Here is a 21,151-nt window from a genome sequence, read left to right as displayed (position 1 = left end):
TACTATGTTAGAGCTCGAAAAGAAGTTTCCAAAAAAATCTAGACAATCAAAAAAAGATGTGGCATGTGTAAAAGGCACATACATACACATACCATGTACTTAAATAGAGACAAAGATTCAAACTGAGAAAACGTTAATACAAGTCGATAGAACAGTCGAGAGCGCATGTACTCTCCCTTAGAAAGCCGCTGAACTGCCCTTCTGCGGCTCTGCCACCTGGAGTGGGGGCATTCAGCCACCCTTTCAGTCTCGGTTCAGCTGTCGGGCTGTTTATAATTCGTATTTTTATCCTAAGGGAGTCTTGTAAAATAAAAAAAACGTAAAACTCTTTTACAATTTAAATTTAAACAAATAAATAAATATTAAATTTTTATTATTTCCACAAAAAACTTGTTATTCATTTATTATTTTAATAATAATTATCATTTCGTAAAAAAAGAGAAATTTCATTATTTTTTTCTTTTTATTAATATTTTAATATTGAAACGTCTTCTAATATTCACACTTTTTATAGTGCTTTTAAATTTTTTATGTTATGTCTTCATTGATAAAACAGGAAATCAACAAAAAGGTAATTAATATAAATTTGATGTTCTTAATACAAAAAAATAAAAAATATATTTTTTATTATAAATGTAATAAAACTTTTTTATGTTTAAAAGAAATTGGTACACTAATTATTAATATTATTTTCTTATTCGACCAGTTTAATTTTTCATTTATTTAACTTTTTAAAAAATACCCATTTTTAGCCAATTTTTCTCTGTTAAAATATTTTTTAAATTTTAACAGAAACCCATTAGAAATATTAGTCTATAGTTCCAAAAAAGACTTATTACGTGTGTTTTCTTTATATTTATTTTTACTCGGGGCAAGATTTTCTACCATTTTTCTTTATTATAACACAAACGATGGGCAGTTCTCTTTCTACTGCTACGTCAATTAGGATAATTAAAGCAATTCACTCAGGAATTAGTAACTTTTTTTTTGTGTGTAATTATTAAAGTAGAAATAAATTAAGATATACTGTTTTGAGGAAAGAATTAAGCCTCGAATGTAGATTTTTAAAAATTTTTTTCCAGCTTTATTTTACATTGAAAATGAATATAATAATTAGTTCCCATGTAAAGTAAGCCCTTTCAATTGAGCCCTTTGCAAGAATTAAAATTTGGAAATTTCATTTTAAATTGTTAACAAAGAATGTTAACAGAGTTCAAAATTAATGCAGTAATTATCGTAACAAAATTTAGGCAATGATTTCCTACTAACAACTTTGATATCGACTGATATCAGCTACACCAGCTTTTGCCCTCAGTTATTAAACAATACGTTGGAACCCTATTGGGACGCGTTACTTATCAGGGAAAGATGATACATCTGTACAAGGCCATTTTCTGATGGAATCATCCATTCTCGTAAATTATTCTTTTTTTCCCTCTTGTTTTGTATGATTATCCTAGATGGTTATTTTTTGTTCGGTGTCTCTCTCCTCCACAAGTAAACCCAATCTTCTGACATATGTTAACTTAGTACTATTTACGAATAATAGGATATTGTTGCTACTAATTAGTATTACACCTGTAGAACTTCATATTTGAAATTAGGGAACAAAAAACTATTTGTCAAGCCAAAAAAAACCTATAAACCAATGATTTGTGATATTAGAATATAATAACGAATCCATTAATTAAAATAAAATTAAAAATGGTTAATAACTTCATTATTTTTAATTATTATTAATATGCCAGTTAAAATTACCAGGGATCCGTTTTTCTAGGGCAGGCTAGCTAATCATATGCTATCCCTTTATCCCTACATTTCGGATACGAAGCATTCTAACACGGAAAACAATTTGTCCCTAAATCAAAGCGCCATACGCCTACACCTGCACTGTGATTTGCAACTTATATTATTTATAATTTTACTGCATTTTCGCGGTTGCAGTTGAATCAAGCTAGTATGCAATTCGAGCAGCCGCGCAGTTATTTACATTTTCTGACCTTTTCGAAGCTGTTTTAGAATGATAGTTAACATGAATATTCAAAAATAATACACCATCAAAAAAGTGTTTTTCCGTTAGAGATTTTTTATTCCTTCGCAGAATCGGAAACAGTAATCCTTGCAGCAAGTACGAGATCACGTTGTTAAAACAGAATTTTGATTTATTCAATTACGCCTCGACTGAGGCCAACCATTTGTATGAGATAACACTCAACTAGTCTATTGGCTTTTGATCTTCCAACTCCATTAAAGTCTGTCCATAATTTCAACGTGTCTTTAAAATGAAATTTTAATTGCTGAGAACTTTTCTTTTCCTTATTCGGAGAAATTGATCTAAAAGCAAGGACAATTGGATAGTTCTATCTCCTGACAGGCGAATTTGAAGATTAAAAGTTCTTCGTTTCATGTTGAATACAACCAGAAACGTTTCTGCACTAAATGTTTGCACCGCTGAAGAAAAATCTAATTCATAGATCACACTAGCACCTGTTGAACATTTGAGATTATAGACTCAGAGCTGCAGTTTTTTGCCTCCCAAATTCTTGTGAAGTGATTTAAAAAAAAAATGAAAAAATGTGCAATTAGTCCATTCTTTTACTATCTTCATCCGTGACTGGTGCTGCATTATGTTTTGTAACAGAAATGTGACTAACTAATGATTTTTTCATTTGTTGCGTCAAAGAGCGGTAAATCCAAACATTTGAAGATATGTCGTTCGTTCTGGTAGCTTGAATTGAGACATATTTTGGCTTGAATTGGCCGCAGTTTCTTTAATTTCTCTGGCTAGGGATCGCTCGTCCATCATGTTCTCGTAGTTCTCGCAACCAGTCGGCAGTATAGTCTTATTTTATTAATTTTTTATTTTATTTTATAAATTTTTAATATTTCAAAAATTTTGTTGTGAAAATTTACTTGTCTTTTAGCATGCAACCTTATGTAAATTGTAAAACCTCAAATTGCACTGAAATCAGACTTTCATTTTATCCTTATCTAAAATTAGAATGACTTAAGGGAATAGCCCCTTGCAAAAAAATGTTCAAATCTAAGTTAGAGATCTACGGTGTAGATATTTATATTAAACTCATAAGAGCCTTTTACGAAAAACTTTTTTTAGAAAAGTGAAAAAAATGTAATAAAGTGCCACTTGCGGTAGTGAAATTTTGTTCCAACTCAGAACAATAAATCAAAAGTAGATAATACAGTAAAAGCTCTGTATTCGCGGGGTATATGTTCCATAAATATGCCGCGAATACAGAAACCGTGAATACGGAATGGTAATTTATATGGGATTATAGGGGATACGTTCCTAGCTGACAAAATAAAAAAAAAACAAATATATAAAAAAATCAATTTAATTGAAGTTTTTGAACATTTTGATTAATTATCTTAAGGCTTAGGCAATGGTTTGGAGAATTTTGTAATTTTCTCTTGCTTGGCAGTTTTTAAAAGCTTTTGTTTGCAGTCAAAGTTTGAACTTGCCACTACAACTACCATCAGGTTCTTTAAAATGAGCGTAAAGATACTTTGCCTTCTCCCGGACCATTGGACCACTCAGGGGCACCCTTTTTTGATTGCGGTCTTCGATCCATAATGACAACGCCACTTCCATTTTATCTATTGCAGGATCACGAACAATTGCTTATCATTCTGTGCGTTTACATTCTCAAAAACACCGATCGCGGCGAAGGCGGCTTATGACAAAGTCCTCGGCGATATCATTTAACAACATACTTTACGCAAAGTTGTAATAAGATCTATTTTACTTTTTTTATTAGTCCATTTGACGGCACTTACAAAGGATATTGGGTTGGATACCTATTGGAATCCTTTTATTATCATAGTGTACTTCCGCGAATATCCGCGAATATAGGAATTGGGTCGCATTTTTTTAATCCGCGAATAGTGAAAACGCGAATGAAAGAAGCGCGAATAAGGAGCTTTTACTGTATTGAAATGGCGGCAGTCCTAAAAGTACCTTCATCTCTCTGAAGTGACTTTAATAGAAATTTCTGTGGTGTAAAATGTTTGAAATGAACGAAATTGATCAACACGCATGCGCAGTGAGTGAAAATAAAAAACAAAAGAAATTCTAGCTGTCCAAAAAAAAAAATATGAAAAGTTAATTATTGATGGAAATTTAAAATTTTAGCTTCCCACGTTATTTTACTTTTATGATCGCATTTCTTTCCTTAAATATTAATCTTTGAAAAAAATTAACTTATTAAAAATTAATCAAATTAAAGAAAGCAAAAAATTTTAGAATAATTTTTGAAGATAAATCATTTAAGTAGCGTAAAGGACATCAAAAGAGACATCAGAAAAGTTGTTAACACATTTATAATCTAATTCGGGATATCTTAAATAAAATTTTAAAAAAATAGTCTTTTTGAGAACTTTTTCTTTTTTGTTTAAATAGCAACCAGTCCACAGCCTCCGTAATGCATTAGCGGCCTTTCCCTTCATCTAAGTATCCTCATTAATAAATAGCGAGTACCAAAATTCTTTCACTATGGTATCACATTTTTTATTTACAGCTTCAGGTAACCTTATATTTTTGGTCTTAAAAATTAAAGAATCATATCTTTTCTGATTTTTTTTTTTAACTTTATTGGCCATATTTACAATAACAACAAAGGTTGCATCAAGTAAATTTGATCATACAGGTTAAATTCACATGAAAGCTGTGATAAGAGTAATCACCCAACGGTGAAAATCTTTCTCGGTGGATATTACATTCACATCAATAGGACCCTAGGCCACTTCCGCTTCAAGCGACGAGGAGGATTGTCTGGAAGGTGAGGAGAGGAGAGTTGTTGTACAAGAGGTTTAGGATGGAGAGCTAGGAGGCTGCGAAATTTGCGAAAGCGAGACTTTATTAGATCAAAGCGGATTTGAAGGTCAGTAAGGTTAGAAATGTAGTATGGAGCATTCAGGATTTTCCGTAGGATTTTAGACTGTAGTGTCTGGCAGGCGTTTGAGAGAGTTTGGTTGAGCCCCACACTTCTGCTCCGTATGTTCATATTGGTCTCAACAGTGTCTTGTAAATTGTCAGTTTGTGATTCAAGTCGAGTTTGGATCTGCGGTCAAGTAGTCTAGGTAAGTAGCTTGTAGCGTCTGTTCACTTCTTGTCGTTTCAGTTGAGTATGTGGGTTCCACGTGAGTCTCTTTCTCTTCTGATTAATAAAATACTTAGTACGTGAAAATAAAAAGCCAATATTCTGCCTGGAATTCCTATTTTAGAAAAGTTATGAGTTTTCTTTAAGGGCGTCTGTCTATAAGATTCATTCAGCAGCTAATTATTTCAAGTCTAAAGCATTGTTAGATATGTGTAAAATGCGTATATGTATGTCATATTACGAGTATGTACATGTATGCCCTAAATACTTGTCATATATAGTATTAATGGAGCAAGTTATGTTGCTAAGAGTAACACTGAGAGATTCTCCCTTCTAAGTAGATAGTTAAAACTTTGAACTTGATTACTCTAAATTGTGGCTAGATAAGTTCTAGATCATCTACTAATTATTTCCTTATGGGAATAATTTTAATTTTTTTACTACAGTCAAATTTGATGTCAACCAATATTGTAACAAAAGTAAAGAAAATTGGGAACCTTTTCTTTTGTATTGTTTCATTATTTGTATCGATTTTTTTTTTCTTTGATTCAATTTTTGGGAGGTAATGAATAAAGTTGCAGTTTATTATGAAATATAGTGTAAAATGCAGGAAATAGTTTGTACAATATTTGTTATACGAGTAATTTGGGTCTGCCAATAGGATTTTAGAACGAATATTCACAATGTCTCTATCTTTCATGAGGACATCTTCTTTTACTCCCATCAAAAGGAAGTAATGCAATCGTGTGAAAGTTTTGAAGTTCTTTAGGTCAAAAAAAGGGGGATTAGAAATGATTAAGTAATTAAAGTAATGTAATGCCTACTTTTTTAGGTAGACTTTGCGTCCATCTTCCAAATTAGGTGTCGTTGACGGAGGCGATTAGCTAACTATACTTTATGAATTTCTCATATAAACCATTGGGAATGTAGACTAGTACCGCAATACAACTTAGCAGTGTGGGTTTAGCCTACAACCGCTCGGCTATCGTGGCGATTAGCTAACTATACTTTATGAATTTCTCATATAAACCATTGGGAATATAGACTAGTACCGCAGTACATCTTAGCCTTGCGGGTCTAGCCTACAACCGCTCGGTTACAGTGGATGGAGGCTATACTATATACTATAACTATACTTTACTGTAAATTTCTCATAGGAGTATTAACCATTGGGAATATAGACTAGTACCGCAATACATCTTAGCTTTGCGGGTCTAGCCTATAGGCGCCTTACATTTTTAATCAGGTTCATAATTCATTTTCATAATTTCCTTTTTTCCAGCCTTTTTCCAGTGCACAGTCGTCCACCGGACAGTGCTCTCTCGTTACACTGTCCATCACTGGACAGTGAGCTGTAAGAAGCTCCTAGGAAAAGAAATTCTAAAAGCCAGCAGCTGTATTAGAACACGGGATCTCTGCAAGGGAATCCAGTACGCTAACCGCATAGCTAATCCCTTCCCTATATTGGGTTATTAAAGCAACTGAACTTATTAATTGGCGTCATCTTTAAATAGTTGCATTAAAAAATACAATTCAGTTTTAAATGTAGCTATTGTAGTTTTATTGATTAAATATGGAGGCAAAGAGTTCCAGAACAAGTAGAAAGGAATTAAAAATTGATTTTTGCAAATAACTGTTCTGAATGGAGAAATAAGGAAGTGAATATTGAATTGTTTTGGTATTTCTAAGATCTAATTGGGCCTTAATACTAAACATATGGGGTAAATATCGTGCATGTTGATTCCTGAATAGCATGTGCAAGGATTTGCCAAAGAAATACAGTGGAACCTCGCATAACGAGCACCTCGCTTAACGAGTAATTCGCATAACGAGTAAAACAAATTGATTCTTATAGCGAGCGATGTTTCGCATAACGATAGTTTTCTAATGACATTTCGCTGACGTGTTTTCCTCAGCCAGTAAGCGGCCGGTGGGCGTGACCAGACGGAGTGGGGCAGTCGCAGTTAAAAGGGGCAGACACAGCTGGAGAAGTCAGTTTTTGAAGTCAGTTTTTAGTGAGTTTTTAGTAGAGTTTTTAGTGAGTTTTTAGTCTTTGAGAGACGGTTTGGAAGTGATAGTTCGCGAGAGAGTCAGTGTTACTGAGTGCTTCAGAAAAAACTTTACAAAATTATTGTGTTTATTTTGTTATCCCTCTAACAAAATGGCTTCGAAAAGAATTAAAATAACGTTAGAATTGAAACGTAAAATCATTGAGAAACGAGAAAATGGTGTAAGTGTGGCTGATCTAGCACGCACCTACAATCGATCAACATCAACGATTTGCACTATTCTCAAGAATAAAGACAAAATCAAACAGATAGATGCATCAAAGGGCGTTACAAGAATGTCTACGCAGCGGTTACGTATCCTTGATGATTTGGAAAGATTACTTCTCATTTGGATAAATGAAAAACAATTGCAAGGCGACACTATAACCGAACAAATAATCTGTCAGAAGGCAAAACTAATTTTCACTGATCTCCGTACAAAAACTCCAGGATCGTCAACAGACGAAAAAGAATTTAAAGCAAGCCGTGGGTGGTTTGAAAAATTCAAAAAAAGAACCGGCATTCACAGCGTTATGAGGCACGGTGAAGCAGCAAGTTCCGATAAGAAGGCAGCTGAGAACTACGTCAGCGACTTCAAAAAACTTTTGATTTCCGAGGGTTACTTGCCACAACAAATTTTTAACTGTGACGAGACAGGTCTCTTTTGGAAGAAAATGCCCAAGCGAACCTACATAACAGAAGAAGAAAAAGCATTACCCGGCCACAAGCCCATGAAAGATCGCCTCACGTTGCTGTTTTGTGCTAATGCAAGCGGTGACTTGAAAATTAAACCATTGCTGGTGTATCATTCGGAAACTCCACGAGCCTTTAAGAAATGCAACATCCACAAGAACAAACTAAATGTAATGTGGAAAGCCAATAACAAGGCTTGGGTGACACGTGACATTTTTGTTGAATGGATAAATGAAGTGTTTGGTCCTTCTGTGAAAAAATATTTATTGGAGATGAATCTGCCGCTCCATGCGTTGCTTGTACTGGACAATGCTCCCGCTCATCCTCCAAGTCTACAAAATGATCTTCTTGACGAATTTCAATTTATCAAAATTCAATATCTGCCTCCTAATACTACACCGTTACTTCAGCCTATGGATCAACAAGTAATTTCCAACTTTAAGAAACTGTACACTAAAGGTCTCTTCGAACATTGTTTTGAGGTGACTGAAGAGACAAACCTTACTTTGCGAGAATTTTGAAAATACCACTTCCATATTGTTACATCCCTCAAGATAATCGACAAGGCGTGGGACGGGGTTACCAAAAAAACTCTAATTTCTGCATGGAAGAAGCTCTGCCCTGAAATCCTCGTCGAATCTGGTTTTGAGGCGATTGAATCCGAACCTGTGGAATCTCTAGATAATGAAATTGTGTCTTTGGCCACGGATATGGGATTGACAGTTGATAAAGATGATATTGATGAGCTTGTAGCAGATCATAGTCAAGAGCTATCCACAGAGGAACTTGTTGAGTTGCAACACATTTCACAACAAGAATTGGTGGAAGAGAATTTATTAGACAAAGAGGAGAAAATATCAGAGGAACAACAATCTTCCAGCGCAATAAGAGAAATGTTGAAAGCATGGGAAACTGTTGCAACACACGTAGAAAACTATCACCCGAATAAGGCTGTGGCTATGCGATCTATAAATTTATTTAATGATAATGCTGTGTCACATTTTGAAGACATTTTGAAGCGACGGCAGAAACAAGGAACATTGGACAAATTTATAATTAAAAAGGATTAATTATGAATGTACATATTTATCTCAATTAATATATGTAATTTATATTATATTACATCATATGTACATATGTATATAATTTTTTCGAAATAAATGTTATAAAAAAAAATTTTATCAATATTTTTTTTGCATGGAACCAATTATCCCCTTTTATTTTAATTTAAATGAAAAAAATTGTTTCGCTTAACGAGTATTTCGCTTAACGAGTAAGGTTCTGGAACGAATTATGCTCGTTAAGCGAGGTTCGACTGTACTTCCTTCAGTGCTTCACATTCAGCCAACCAAGAAGTATTAAATGTGGGGTAATATGTTCATCCCTTCTTACATTCAAAATAAAACGTACAGAGAGAGGCGAGGAGGAGGAGACCATACAAACACCCACATCTAAATATATTTAGCTCAAAATTTAATCAAATATAACATTAGTTATTCACTTTAATTTATCAAATGACCTAAATGAAATTGTAATTAGATGATTTCATTGGAACGAAAATTAATTCTATATATTTTCCCAAATAATTGGAAGTTTCCCTCTCTTTAAACTATTCATTAAAAATAGTCGAGACCAATAATGAAAACAATATTTTATTAAAAGCGTACATAATGGCAATTAACGTTGTTCACTTTATTTAATTAACTTACGAAAACATGTGCACCAATACCCACTCGATGCCTTTTATCAGTGCATTTGCTGGCCTCTGGATATTGTTCTCTCGTTAGATTGTTAGATCATCGGACATAAGGCTATAGGGGTACGCCTACAGTAGTGACAATTTAAAGGCAGCTAGCTGTAGCTCGAAACCAGGATCCCCATGCAAAAGTACAGAGTCATTTAAAGAATCTTGCCTGATAGGCTTACATGAATCGGACATTCAATAGCGATTGCATTGCATCAATCGAATTGTTGCGTCAGACAATATACGTATTGTGGGCGTAATCTGACAGGAGCCTAATCCAGATTTCAGTAAGCAGTGGTTAAACCATTGCAGAGCTGTTCAACCACTTAAACTGTGAGTGCACTTCACTGTTGCTTAAGATTATCGTGTAGCAGGATAGATTATGCTGATGTACGATACAGGTAGATTTGTTTAGTATCAACACAATTTTCATTTAAACGTCAGTGTTAACAGCTAGGTTACCTCTAGTTTTTTGTGCTTCAAGTTCTGGATCGTGGAGGGGAAAATAATAATAAATCAACTATCGTAAATCAAGCAAGTAGTTTTTTCGCGTCTATTAAAAATAATTTCTCAAAATAGCTGTGATCAGTGCAAAAGGAAGTGGCTAAAATTGACAGAGAGGTAAAGCAAAGAACAAAAAAAAGCAGATGGCAAATGAAAACCAAATAATTTTTACTTTCCCGAATTCTCAAGTGCTAATTTCCAAATATACATACTTATACAATATAGACACTGTTTACTGTAATTGTTTTTGCAATTTTAGGCATTTGGATGAACTTACGAAATTACAGTTGAGCTTGCTAATGAGAAAGAAGAGAGAAGTGATAAGTTGGATTTCAGCATATTTCTTCAGCCAAGGAACATAGAGACAGATAGAGGACGATTTCAAACGAAACAGATTTGTTGGTCCAACAATAAAAGAATGAATGTTTGAACTTGAGGTGATATGAATAAATTGCCGGAAGTAGGCAGGACCTACTCATCAATCTGAAGATGACATAGTCACTAGGTCGAAAGCTTGGCAAAGAAATAATAATAATAATACTTTTTATTTTTTTAATAGGGGCAACTTACTCACATTGTGCCAGACTTCCTCGCGGCCTGCCAGCTAAAACACCTCCCCATACTTCCAGGCCTAGTCTGGATTCGCTGTGAATAATAATAATAAGGGAAGGGATTAGCTACGAGGTTAGCATACTGGACTCCCACGCGGAGGTCCCGGGTTCGAATCCAGCTGCTGACCCTTAGATTTTCTCTTCCTAGGAGCTCCTAGGAGGCCGGCAGTGCACTGAAAAAAGCTCCGGGCGCCAATAACTTTAGATGTAATTATAAATAATATTATAAATTATAATAATTTTTTTTAATGGAGGGGAAAATGCATTATGCATCATCGTGGGAAAATGCCCACGGTACATGGGACCCAACTCCCCAGCAGGCACAGAAACCCAGACGGAAGTCCAGCTCCTGTTTCTTTCTTTTTAATATTACCTTAACATAGGTAGCCACCCGGTCCCAGCAATCTCTATGGGAGAGCATCCCTACTATATTTTCGGGTGTGATTCTCCCGAACTCTTGCTCCAAGCTCTCTCTCTCTCCGGCACCCATCTATCACACATAAAGAATGTGTGATGGGCGTCATCGAGGTCAGAGTCTTCGAAAATACACGACGGGTCTTCAACTTTCCCCCATCCTATACAGGTACGAGGTGAAACACCCGTGCCCTGTAAGATAATAATAATAATAATAATAATAATAATAATAAATTTATGGTGGGAAGGGATTAGCTATGAGATTAGCATACTGGACTCCCACAGTTCGAATCCAGCTGCTGACCCTTAGATTTTCTCTTCCTAGGAGCTTCTTACAGCTCACTGTCCGGTGATGGACAGTGTTGTCTGTAACGAGAGAACACTGTCCGGAGGCCGGCAGTGCACTGGAAAAAGCTACGGGCGCTAATAACCTTAGATGTTGACGCGCCTTAAATCATAAAAAAAATAAAAAAAATAAAAAAATAATAATAAATTTATGACTAAAATTAGCAAAATAATCTTTCTTTCTTCAAGATGAAAGAAAATAAGAATGAGGCGTGATCGAAAGATAAATAAAGTCGATTTAAACCGGTTAGGCTCGCAAAGCTAAATAATATTGCACTTTCAGGGATAAGTTACACGTCAGTATGACAACCAAAGTACCTTAATCGTAAAAGGACCATCAGTTCTGAGCTTCCAATCTGTTCGAAAACATCAAGCACCTGAAGAAAATTTCACAAAAAAAATAATCCCGCAGTTTTCACAACTTTCTCGGTACTTCAGGTAATAATCAGTTCGGAAATTTGCAAAGTGTGTTTTAGAGGAAGAACATGTGTGATCACCAGACTGTTTTTGCGATACAGCAGCCCTTAAGGCAGATTCAAACATAACCAAAGTAAATGAAAGAATATCTCCTGGAATAAATAAGAAGATTAAAGAGAAATCTTTCAAAGCAATTTCTTTTTTGTTTTTCCCTAGATTCCACCAACTCCTTTTAATCTGGAGTATAAAGTAATAACCTGGCTCTGATAAAGGTTTTACAACTTCTAATAAAAGAACTGGGAAAAAGTTTTTTAACTGACTGGGAAAAAAGAACAAAGAATTAGAGAGAAGCGCGTGCGTACGTCTATTTAATATAGCATCTGCGGTCGGGCCACTATTACTCCGTTAATTCACAGCACGCTCTGCCAAATTATATTCCACCTTTTGGCCTAAACAGAGGCTTTCTTTAGTGTTTATTAGGATTTATATTATTTAATTTACTGTTTATAAGAAAAAAACAAAATTGATGTTGCATTCCCTTTATTCTAAGAAATTATTTATAAATATAAGGCAGCGAATTTTCTTCAGCAAAGTGCATCAACTATTTAGTAGGTTTCCTTAATAAAATCGGGAAAAGACTGTCTGGGGCATGCATTTACGGGATCTCGGACCCGGATGATGCCTAGCACACATGTTGGGTACAAGAAAGAAGAAGCTTGCAGGAAGTCACCGGTCCGATAACACCAGGACATCATCGTCGGACGGATGCTGCAACACATGGAAGCTTGGGCAAAGATCTCTTTCTTTGTAAAAAAAGATACAAACAAGGAAAAGAAAGGACCATGGAATAATTACAGGTTCGGTGGAAGAGTAAAAAAAGAAGGGAAGCAAGTATAAGAGGCGTCATCCTGATGTAATGCTGATTGGCGGTGACGGGATGGACATTTTTATGCCTGAAGAGAAGAGAGTTTTTAGCGTGTTGAGCCCACACACCCGACAGAATGTTGGAAGGTGCCTTTGGCATTTTTCTCCCTAGTAAAAAAAAAAGAAGATGAATCAACTATTAAAACCAATTAGTCCGTTTGTGGAATTTACAACTTATTGGAAAGCAATGACATAATCTTACAATCCCTACTATAATGAACCAGAAGGCAAGAAGTACTCGTATAGAGACTTCTGAACGTTTTGAAGCTTCAAAAGATGCTGCTGGTTTTGCAAATACTTCAAATACACCTGGAGAAAATGACTATATAGACTGGTTTCAAAAATACCGAAAAAGTAGATGATAGTACAAGATATAGACTAAGAATTATTGGTTAAAAAAGTAGTGGAACAAAGCACACCATTCGGATGACGATGAAGTATGAAAAGAAGAAATATAAATTATAATCAGGAAACTGGAATTGAAGCCCTTAAAGAGCAGAAATCTGACGATCTTTCAGTAAAGCCTTGCGAGAGTAGGAGTTGTAAATAGATCGTTATCGATGTTTCAAGAAGACAACAAATGGACAAAGGCTGATAAATTATTCAATCCGAAAATTCAAGTAATGGGAACAGTGGTAGTAAAAAAAAGCAAACAGTGCGACTGAAAGGTGGGTGGAAATAGAAAATGGATTCCGGAATTGAGAAAATAATATAGAAGTTGGAAGGATAATTTATCCACGGGAGCTGATGGCTCTTTAGCGAAGATTAGAACTGATGGCAACTCAAAAAAATTCTTCTTAGCTTAAGTGGGTATCCACCTGGTATTCTACAGAATTATTCCAATAAGGGCTAAAAGTTAAACTCCTGGAGAAGAGCATTTTCAGGACAGAGTTAGAGTCGATGCACTAATAGTTACGATAAAACTCGTGGAGTTAATTTAATAAGAGAAAAGCCGAAAAACTCCATAGATCTTTGATTCTTAATTTCTTATTCATTAGTTATACTTCTTGCTTAAGGATTATTGAGAAAAACAGCGCAATATCGCCGACAGGGATTCTTCTTCTTCCCATGGTGCTACAATCCTATAGTAGGACCTGGACCTCATTCAAGAGAGAGAGTGCCACTCTTCCCTGTCCTCGGCTTTTAGGTGCCATCTTATAACATCCACCTTTCGCAGAACTCTTTCCACGTCATCCAACCACCTTATCCTGGGACGACATCTATGCATTGCGGACACCCCCCGGTGTCCATATAATACTTTTTTAGGAACTTGCTGATGGGGCCATCTCAGCCTGCCTTTTTTGTGATACAAGAAACTATGTCGGGTTCTTCGTATAGTTTTTTGAGTTCTTCGTTCTTTCGGAGCCTCCATTCACCGTCAATGTACACCGGGCCGTAGATTTTTCGCAATACTTTTCGCGCCCATATCCTCCAGCATATTCTCCACATTCTTGTGGCATTGCCCAAGTCTCGCTACTCGTACAACACTACCGGCCTTATTTTTGTTTTATAAATTGACAGATTTTTAAACCGCAAAACTTTTTGTAACCGGGATAATAATATATAATTCTGAATTCGAAAAATTTTTTGTTTTTTTCCCCCTACTCATAAAGGTATTCTAATAATTCATACCTGGTGATTATAAATTTGCTTCAAGACCAGGTTAAATGTTCTACTTTAGTCAGCAATCCTGGTACTTACCTGAAAACAAGAACAAGAAAAATATAAGTTATAACAAACAATTAACTTGAGAACTTAAATGCAAGTTTTAAGAAAACAACTGAAATTCAGACAAAATGTTGTTTAGAGACATTGTTGTAAAGAGCAAACCTATAATTGATCATTATAAACTTATTCTTTGAACAAATTCTTTTATTCATTAATTTGATAAATGACGTTAAAGAACAAAAGGAGCATAGATTAAAAGTGGCAAGTATCTGCCGAAATATCTCCCAGTAAAGTGACGCTAACCACAGCTATTGGATCGAATTATAGACATATACTCCAAAGTCGCACGAAACGCGCTACCTTGCAAGGAAACACTCGCAATGACAGAGGTTATAAAAAGACTTATTCTTTCAATGATGAGTGGAAAAAATGTGTGATGTTCGACTAAACTAAACCTACAATGAAATCGACGTCATCCTTTTGAAAACTCAAACGTATCTTAAGACTTTAGAGCCCAGAGATAACAAAGAAACAAAAATCAAAATGGCCATCAAAAAACGTCTGGAGTAAGAATTTCTCTGATTTCTGTACTCAAGATTCTAACTCACTTTCTTCAAAGTTCGAAATTTGAGTCACATTTAATTCCTATCAGTATACAGTTTGTAATCGTACATTATAATGAAAATAATACCCTTACAGGAAAGCTTAATGTTTATAAAGACAAACTCAGAGCCCAAGATTTTGGGCAAGAATAATAGTCGGATTGTATTTCCTTCTCCAAGACGAATTTTAACAAGTTTAACGCATTTTTTTCTATGAGCAACTACCATCCCTGCTTGATATATTAATAGATCAAGTTAATAATTAAGTTAAAAGGAAATTTTCAAGAAAGTTCGAAATATAAAGCTCTTGTAAAAGTGATAATTCCAGCGGAGTGATTTAGGCGTAAACCTTATAATGGTATCCTTTGTTAACACCTAATCGAAATATTAAATTTGATTCTTTACGATTCTTTACGATTCTTCGTTTTTGAGTTATCAACTCAGCTGTGGCACTACGGCCCGTGTAGGACCTTGGCCTCCGCCAGTACCTGACCCCAAGTCTCTCTATCCAAAGCCTTCCTTCTCCACTGTCTTACATTTAGTTCCCGGAGAGATCCTCTTCCACATCACACATCCAACGCAGCCTGGGTCTCCCACTCGGTCTACTGCCTCCAGTGCAAACCTCCAGCGCTCTTCGTGGTGCTCTCTCACTCTCCATCCTCTGCACATGTCCCACCCAACGCAACCTTCCCTGCTTGACGACGGATTTAAACTCCCTGGTCCCCCAGGTTGGGGGTTGATCGTGGGGCCAACCCCCCCCCCCCCCCCCCCCACATACATCACCAGAAAACTTATGGTTACGAAACCGCCAAGGAAGAAAACAAGCCGGATGGATTTAATTGGGAAACGACCTAAGTGAGGATTATGGTTTTTGAGTTACGGTAGATTCATATGCACTCAACTCACCACACATAAAAACATATGTATTACATCTACTGGTAAAAATCACGCACTCAGGGGGCACAAAACTGATACAAGTGAAACTCGAAAATCTGCACGATTACAATCCTTCCTCTTACTACAGAAAGTGAACCCATTCTCTTACTACAATAAGAGAAAGTAAAAACACAAATGCAAGGTATTACAAAACCTTATAATTGAAATCTATTATTAAAGACACAAGACAAAATCAAAACCACTGATATATTCATCTAATATGCAGATGTAAACACACACATACGCCCACAATAATGACGCTAACAATTACGTCTCTAACCGGCCGCACAATATCACTTAGCCGAGTGAATGGAAGTGCATTTGCAGTGTGCATTTAGCCTTCCAATTTCATCCTAGTTTCACCTAATTGGATTAACACCCTCAACATGATGTTCTCTGATAATAATGGTGGCTATTCCCACGCCAGCTATCATTGATAAACATAATCAAGTCTTAGATCGATAGATCGATGTTAAAGCATCACTGATTTTACAAGAAAGTCGTAATTGAAACGTTCACTTAAAAATGGTGTCACATGGTGAAAAAAAATGGCACCTTTCTTTGGTGTACTGCCGGATAGTGTTCTCTCGTTGCAGACAAATGAATTATATTCCATAACTATCTAATTATTTTTTACATTTATTGCTAATTATTCATATCAGATACATTATAAATATATTTAAATAAAAACAAATAAAACAAAATACAATATTTTGTTTTCATATTTTATGTTACTAACATGGAACCCTCATGCTCGACTTAAGAGAACAGAACTCAACAGACGCTTCCGACAACTGAAAAGACTACTCGACAACAGATCAAAACTCACTCTGGACAACAAAAGACATATATGTAAGTATACTAAAGCCAGTCTGGGCTTATGGCATCGAACTGTGGAGGTTCAACCAAACGCTCAAATCTGCAAAGGATCCAGTCCATGCAGTCTAAAATTCTTCGCTCAATAACTAAACAGCTCTTTTCTACGTCACCAATCAAACCATTCACACAGACTTGAACATTCCTTTCGTGCAACACAAGTTGCTGAAAACACGTTACAGAAATTTCCATCTTAACATTCAATCACATCACAATCCACTTGTACAACATCTATCTTCCAGAATATTTCCAGACAACACTTCTAGGACAGTCTTAAAAGACAGTGGCCTTGCGATCTCCTCTCTGATGAATGTTTTGAATTTCGAATGTTTTTGGAGTGTTACCGCTGGGTAACTTCTCAACTCTGATATGTGTGTATGTTATTTATTGTTATCATTGTTGCCTATAACGCAAAATGCGTTGATTATAACTAAATAAATGATTAAAAAAAAAAAATGTTTTCATCGTTTGTGTGCATTTAATTATATTTTTGTTAATTAAAAATACAGATTTTGCCCTTAAATAAATAAATAAATAGAGAAACACTGTCCCTCATGGGACAGTGAGCTGTAAGAAGTTTCTCGTAGAAAGAAAAAAAAATCCAAGTGCCAGCGGCTGGATTCGAACCCGGGACCTCCGCGTGGGGATCCAGTAAGATAACTACTAAGTTAATCCCTTCAAATGTGTCTAAAGACAAACAAAAAGCCCAAGATTTTTATTTTAATAGTCGGATTATATTTCTTATAAAATGTAAAGAAAAAAAAAATTAATATAAAAATGGTTGACAAAAGTTCAGTCATTAAATTAAGTTTTATATTATTAATTAAGTTTAACCGTTAATTAGACTAATTGTTTCAAATTCTATTCTGATCAACGGTAATTGTATAAACTTGTACCAGCGAAAACTTCTCTTATAACTTTGCTGAGAATTTCAGACGAGATAAATGTATGTTCTATGTAATTAATATGGAAATCAATTTCAAATGACGCATCAAAATAGAGTGAACAAAAAGTTGTGTAGAACCATATTATGGTGTTACACTGGCTTTAACTCCCAATTTTGTATCGAACTAACGAAGGCGTCTTTGGTTTTATCCGGTCGTAGTACGGCATGTTTGTTGTATCCATCACCGGCATAGGACTTACAGCCATAATTAGTGCTGCACGAGACCGAGACGAGGCGAGACTTTATGCAGTCTCGATCTCGGTCTCGGTCTCGGTCGCTCAAGTCTCGGTCTCGGTCTCGTCGAGATATCTCGGTCTCGGTCTCGGTTTTTTGAATTTTTTTTTAAGTATTAAAAGCGGTTTGCTATTAATAATCTTTTCAAAAAATGTTATTATTTTCTAATAATTATTTTAATTTATATATTGGTAATGAAAATGTGTGTAAAAGAAGACAACTACTTACACTTCAATGCATCATATATTACTATTACTGTTATATATCTTTATATAATTTCAAAAAGATGTTAAAAACGCGCCAAATGAAAGACCCAAATAACATATGTATCTGCCTCCTACAACAAGTCGATTCGTGAAATAAAAAATACACCTCCCAACAAACTTCCCGCTCCATTAGTTATGGCTGTTGGTGAAGATAAAGAATCTGATGATTCACCTTTTGACGACGACGACGACTGCATCAATATATTTGCACCATTTGCTCAAAAATCAGCAAATATCACCGAAGCATGGAAGACAGAAATAATTAATTATACTAAATTAGACCAAGCACCAGTAGACGTAGACATTTTAGAATGGTGACACTTGAGAATTCCTTCAAAAAATTTGTCTAGAATGGCAAAAGATATTTTTAGTATCTGTGCAACTTCAGTGCCATCGGAAAGATGATAATGACCAATAGAAGATCTTCTCTAACTTCTGATTCAGTAAAAGCTCTTTTATGTATCAATGCTTGGGCAAAGTGTATCTTAAAAGCGAAAATTTGTGGCAATATTTTTTAGGTGATAGTCTTTTTTTTCAAATTCACTAATTCCCAAATTCAAAAAATATAATTCAAATAATATCTAAGTTCAAAGTATTAGATTATTAATAGTGAAATTTATGAAATTGAATGAATGAATGATATGAATAGTGAAATTTAGTGAATTTATGTAAAAATTATGTAATTCGAAGGGGGACGCCACGGTAGCCGAGCAGTGCGAGACCTGCGAAGCTAATGTGTATTGTGGTACTGGGTTCGATTCCCGGTCTTAGGCCTTGGATTTTATTTAATGGTTAATATGAGCAATTTACAGTAAAGTATGTTTGCTAGTCGCCTCCGTCCGCGACACCTAATTGGTAGTTGGACGTAAAGCCCCGCCTGAAAAAATAGGCGATTACTTTACTTTGCTTACTTTACTTATGTAATTCGAAGTCAAATAGATGTAGTAATATTGAACATATATAATAAAATCGTATCTTTTAATAATTAATTCAATACCTGTAATGATTATTTATTAATAAAGAACACTATTTTATAATTTTGTAGCTAAAAATTAATATTTGAAAAACCGAGACGAGACCGAGATTTCTCGACGAGATATATATCATGTCTCGATCTCGGTCTCGGTTGCTCAAGTCTCGTCTCGTTTCTCGTGCAGCACTAGCCATAATCAGAGGTAGGTTAATACAGTTTGGTGAAGAGATTTCGACTTTACTTAGGTCCACGTTTCAAATTTATTTATTAGGATTTGTTAAATTATTTATGAATTTGTTAAATTATTAGAATCACTTATCCATCGATATTATTTAATACTTTTTTATTTCTCAATACGTAAGAAATAACTAAAACATACATACACTAAAGTACAGAACCCCTTAAACATGCACTATTTCCCTCTCACAGTCACTAGTGTCGAGCGAGACGGTAAACGGAAGTGAAGTCGAAATCTCTGCACCAAACTGATCATTCTACCGCCTGATGAATGCATGAGAGTCCAGAAACCAATCAGGTGCTACGACCGGATAAAATGAAAGATGTTGCCCATCACTGGCGAACCTAACCATATTTTCTTAATGAAATCAACAATAAATTGTATTCGGTTTGGGAGGAAAGGAAATTATTCAAATTGGTTGTTACGGACAATAAGCAGGCTGAGAGCGAATCACGCGATGTGCCGATCGTATCTTCACAGGATCAACAAAAGGCCCTCTTCTTTTTGCGTAGATTGCAATGAAGAGGAGGATTTCAAACATACTCGTATAATAATGATATGTCCACGTTATGAAGTAGAAAGGAAACGAATGTTTGACGACATATAAAGGTATTTAGATGCACTATTTCGCTACGAAGACATGATATTCTCCACCAACATCTATGTGCTTAAATGTGTAGCAGAGCTAGCAAAGAAATATGAATGTATTTAAAAGTTATAGAATGAATGGAAGAAAATGATCAGAGAAAGATTACGTGATTTTAATTTCGGTTAAGCTATAAGGATGGCAGGAATGTAGAGTACTGATCCATCCATTAGCTGTAAGTTTGTATGTGAATAGTTGTATATAATAGAGGGATGACTGTGTGAAGCGAATGTATTTATAAGTAAGAATGGAGAGTGAGTGATATTCTAGTGATAAGCACCTAGACGATGCTGGCTGTATGGCGGAAGCCGATGCCAAAGAAAAGCCAAAAACAAAAATTTTTCAATTACAACTCTTTCCTTTTTTTTCCTTTTATAAACAGAATTCTCTTGGACAAAAGACAATACAGAAAAGTGCAGATAAATTCAAGAATGATGTAATAAGAGAGAAGAACTGTAACACAGGAACTAATTCATTTAAAAACTTTTCTGCAATACTTTCTCAAAAGTAATATTTGTGAGCGAACTTCACAACTTTCTCATCAAAAAAGTTATATAAGAATTGAGGGAAAGAAACTTTTACAATAAGAAAATTTAAATTATAAATATATACCTATATATAAAAGTTATAGAATCTAATTAGCATAATTCGTGTTAGCACTTGTTTTGATGTCAGTTATAGATTTGAGGTTTAATCTTGACAACTATCAATATTACTGCTCTTACATGTTACCTGTTCTGTTAGAATGATAACAGCTCCCCAGTAGTAGAGACATTTCACTGATAACCGCTCTAGTCACCCCTCTATATTGTACTGAAGGGGAAAAGTTCCACATGAACTTGTCCCTCATAAACGTTAATAACTAAAAGTAAATCTACTACATGAAACTCAGTGACAATGTTTTATGTACGCTTGATTTCGGTGAGTGCGTTTCGAGTATTTTAATTTT

At 35.1% G+C, this 21,151-nt stretch overlaps 1 protein-coding gene across 2 annotated transcripts in view; it reads left to right on the top strand.

Moving 5' to 3' along the window:
- The first annotated feature begins 241 nt into the window (after positions 1 to 241).
- The window catches only part of LOC141450850 (cyclic GMP-AMP phosphodiesterase SMPDL3A-like), a 577,559-nt gene continuing 556,649 nt past the window's right edge, over positions 242 to 21,151 (top strand). For both annotated transcript variants that reach the window (XM_074121695.1, XM_074121696.1), the window contains exon 1: positions 242 to 571. The gene's annotated coding sequence lies outside the window, so the exon portion shown is untranslated. The remainder of the gene's footprint in view (positions 572 to 21,151) is intronic.

This window comes from Rhodnius prolixus, unplaced genomic scaffold, assembly GCF_049639745.1.
Source record: "Rhodnius prolixus isolate KJV_2025 unplaced genomic scaffold, Rpr scaffold_8, whole genome shotgun sequence".
Lineage (NCBI taxonomy): Eukaryota > Metazoa > Arthropoda > Insecta > Hemiptera > Reduviidae > Rhodnius > Rhodnius prolixus.
This window is presented reverse-complemented; position numbering and strand designations above follow the sequence as displayed.